Genomic DNA, 4,278 nt, shown 5'->3' with positions numbered 1-4,278 from the left:
ATGCCCAGAGGAAAAGGACCTGGGGGTGTTGGTCAAGAGCTGGCTGAACATGAGCCAGCAGTGTGCCCAGGTGGCCAAGAAGGACAATGGCATCCTGGCTTGTAACAGAAATAGTGTGGCCAGCAGGACTAGGGAAGTGATTGTCCCCCTGTACTCAGCACTGGTGAGGCCTCACCTCAAAATCTGTGTTCAGTTTTGGCCCCACACTACAAGAAGGACATTGAGGTGCTGGAACATGTTCAGAGAAGAGCAATGAAGGTAGTGAAGGGTCTAGAGCACAAGTCTTACAAGGAGCAGCTGAGGGAAGTAGGTTAATTTGGTCTGGAGGAAAGGAGGCTGAGGGGAGGCCTTCTTGCTCTCTACAACTACCTGAAAGGAGGTTGTAGTGAGGTGGGGGTCAGTCTCTTCTCCCCACTACCAAGCAACAGAACAGGAGGAAATGGCCTCAAGTCGTGCCAGGGGAGGTTTAGATTGGATATTAGGAAAAATTGCTTCACTGAAAGGGTTGTCAAGCATTGGAATAAGCTGCCCAGGGAAGTAGGTAAGTCATGATCCCTGGAAGTATTTAAAAGACATGTAGCTGTGGTGCTTAGGGACATGGTTTAACGGTGAACTTGGCAGTGCTGGGTTAACAGTTGGATTTTATGATCTTAACAGTGTTTTCCAACCTAAAAGATTCTATGATTCTATAACTACACCTGCTGCATAAGGGTCAAGGATGCTCTGAAACACAAAAGGATCAGTGTACATCCAGCCTCTCTTCACTGACTGTAGCATGTCAGAAGGAATAATCAGTCAGATGACTTCACCGGGTGGGCAATGCATGCAGCAAAGAAACATTTGTAGGTTTACTTCCTAGTACCATTGAGTTTAGGGGTACAGTGCTCCTAGTAACCCATTCTACCTCCTTACAGTGAAGCAAACATTTCCTATTGCTTTCCTAGAGTCCTTCAAAATATTTAGTCTGGGGGCTCATCCACAATTAATATTTGGCCATGATAGAAGTCTTTTATCTGAAGACACTGCTTCTGCCTAATTTTCTTTCCGTAAATTTATTAATTTAGTCTAGTTAATACTCATTTCAGGCAATCTTTTTCCAATCCTGGCACTGTAGTACCCCGTGATTCTGTTTTCTACAGCTTCGTGATCTCTATGTTTTAGTAAACCATAGCAACTGTCATCTTCTCCTAAAAGAGGGAAGGAGAGAAAAGAACCAGCATCAGATCCTACTCAGATACAGTCACAGGCCTGTCACTCAGGAGTTTGTATAAGGTGACATAAGAAATGCTATTCACTTTAGCAAAGCTATCCTTGCAGCAACATTAAGGTGTTTATCCAAGAGTCCTTAATGAAGTACAGCCCACCCTGCAATGCTCCTATCTAACTGGTTTTCCTGAGAAAGACCTGTATACCATGTGTTTCATCCAGCTGTACCCAGGATCACAGTACCCAAGTATCTATCTCTTTACTGACCCAGGATACTATTTTCTGAGTTGATCCATTTTTAACCTTTTGGATCAGTGGTCCCTGAGGGTGTACCTCTTGGGTGAGGCCACACGTGGCAGCAGTTAAGGTATCAAATCCAAGCACTGAAGCCTTGCTGGGCACAGCCCCATGCTCACAACCCATGTGGAGGGAGAAAGGGCCAGCCCCATAGTGAGGGGGGAGAGAAAGAGATATTTGCTAGAAAGGACATGGTAACATTGCTGGATATTCTCAAATGAGCCTCAGCTATGAAAAGGCTGGGGACTGCTGCTAAAGGCTGAATGAACTTTCTCTCTTTTGCTCATAGTGAAGTTCTTTGTGGGTGGGCTGACTGGATCTGAACTAAACAGCAGGAAGATGATCTTCTCAGTGAATGAAAAACTGCTTTGCTGAGGGAAAACAAGTGCTACAAAAATATGACAAATAGCTCTGGAAGTGGCACTTTTCTAAGCAAGGTTTCAAGCCTATGAAAAAGGCAACGTTCCCTCTGTGAAGCCCATTTTATTGATTGACACACTTCACCAACTCAGTTAAAAACCAGCAGGCCAGACACAACCCTACCACATTATATTTGATTTTTGTCTGTGATGAAGTTCTGGTTGGACCCATGCAGAAGACAGAGGCAGCATGATTGCTACCAATTGAAGAAGTCTATCTTTAGTGCCTGTGTCAGAGGTCTATTACTTTGACACTGGAAAATGAAGGCTCTGCAGCCAACATCACAGCGGCTGCAGCTGTGGCGTTAGTAACGTGCTCAAGTGAGTCAGGGCAGCATCTGATAAAGCATGAAAAACAGAAGTCCCAAATGGACAGCACTACAAATTACAATATGGTGAAACCTGATTGTCATGGTGTGTCCTGGAAAATGTCATGCTGAATAAAGCTTTACTCCATCTATGTTACCAGAGTGTTGCTACTAAGCAACTGATGATTAGAGTGCTGACTGATCAGGTAAGTCATATCAGTACGACTATAAGAATCCTTGGTTTCAACTGCAAAATAAGGTATAGAAGAGATAAAAGGTTTTCTCCTTCGTGAGGCTTACGTATCTTACTCCTGAAGATATTCCCCAGTCACCAGTGTCTCTGATCCATGGCAGGAATTTCCCAGGAATTCAGTGCATTGAAAATACACAACTCACTTACCTGGTACCTAAGTATTTTCAAGATGGGGTTTGTTCTGCGCTAGTCAGAGTTGATTACTTTTAAAATAATGGATGAAAAAAAAGGTCTTTAGCCACGTAAGATGACTTTTAATTAAAATTCCACGATCTCATGTTGAGCAGAGCATGCCCAGAATGTTACAAGCCTCTACAAAGTGGGTAGTATGCTGGGCTGGAATTGAAGCTCAGGACAGTCACATAATCCTCCACAAATAATTAGAGCAGAAAATGCTTCTAATCTCTTTGTTAGTCCGCTTGTGTTATTTGATCTAAAAATAAACTAGACATTAAAAAACCCCCACCTCATACATTTTAATTTAGAATACATTGGGCACCTTTTTAACCTGCGTTTTTTTAATCCGGTCTGTTTTGATTTATGCATGTGCTGTACAAACATGCATGGTCTGAAAGGCCACTGTCCTCAAGCAGAGCATGAATATGGAGGTGTCAGAATATTGGCCCAAATTTACAAAAGTTTTTCAGCAGGGAGTTGATTGACTTTACACTCAGGGTTAGGTTTCGCACATACTTGAATGATGTCACCAGTCTGTGTGCTTTCCTTAACCAAGGCTGTAGTAGCCCTGAGATCCTCTGGCACAGCTCAGCTCCCCTTGGAGCTGGTGTGGGTTTGGCTGATGGCACCGGGGATGTCTCTGTGCATTTCTGCACTGTGGGAAGAGGCAGGGTGAGGAGCCATGGGCTTGCAGAGGTAACTCCTGCTTGGGACCACGAGTGTGGCCCCATCCCCTGGTAAGAGGAGCTCCAAGAGGCACGGGGGCTGCTCCCTCACTGCCACAACGCCTGTCATCGCCTGTCCCTCTGGTGGTCTCTGGGCCAGTTTTCACTCCTTTTCATTTCACTGACCCTGTGCTAAATACAACTCTCCTCACTGACCTCTTACTAAACACAATGACTTCTCAGGGTTTCCAAAACCCACACACATCCCTCAGTGCCCAGACCCCTTCTGGTAATGCACTTGTTTTTCCCAGACGAAGCACTTCCCTCTGACACTGCCTGTCCACCTTCCCTCACAGCTCTCCCTCTTCCTCCTCCTCCTCGTCTTCTTGGCCTCCCCCATGCCCTTCCACCTCCCATGCCAACCCTTCCTCCTTCTGCAAACGCAGTGAAACCTCTTGTGACTTGGAGCCCCTCGGAGAGCTGAGGTTATTGCTGAAGGTGATAAATTAAACAGATGCATTAGTTGTGCTGTTACTCACCAGTACCAATTGTATCACAGAATTAATACAAGAAAAATTTGGGTTGGAAGGGACCTTAAAGATAATGGAATTCCACCCCACCTGCCAGGGGCAGGGAAACCTCTCCCTGGATCAGGCTGCTCCATCCAACCTGGACACTTCCAGGACGGGGCTTGCACAACTTCCCTGGGCAGCCTCCCCCGAAAGAATTTCCCCCATAACGTCTAACCCAAACCTACCCTCTTCCAGCTTAAAGCCTTCCGTTCCATCACCACACGCTTCTCCTACAAAGCCCCATCCCCAGCTTCTCCTACAAGCCCCTTCAGCTACAGCCGGGCTGCTACAAAACTCTCCCCGGAGCCTTCCCCCGGGGCTGCGCAGCCCCAACTCCCCACCCTGCCTTCCCAGGAGAGCTGCCCCAGCCCCCCGCCCACC

The sequence above is a fragment of the Chaetura pelagica genome, unplaced genomic scaffold, assembly GCF_000747805.2.
Source record: "Chaetura pelagica isolate M959 unplaced genomic scaffold, ChaPel_1.0 scaffold161, whole genome shotgun sequence".
Lineage (NCBI taxonomy): Eukaryota > Metazoa > Chordata > Aves > Apodiformes > Apodidae > Chaetura > Chaetura pelagica.
Note: the sequence above shows the minus strand (reverse complement) of the source record.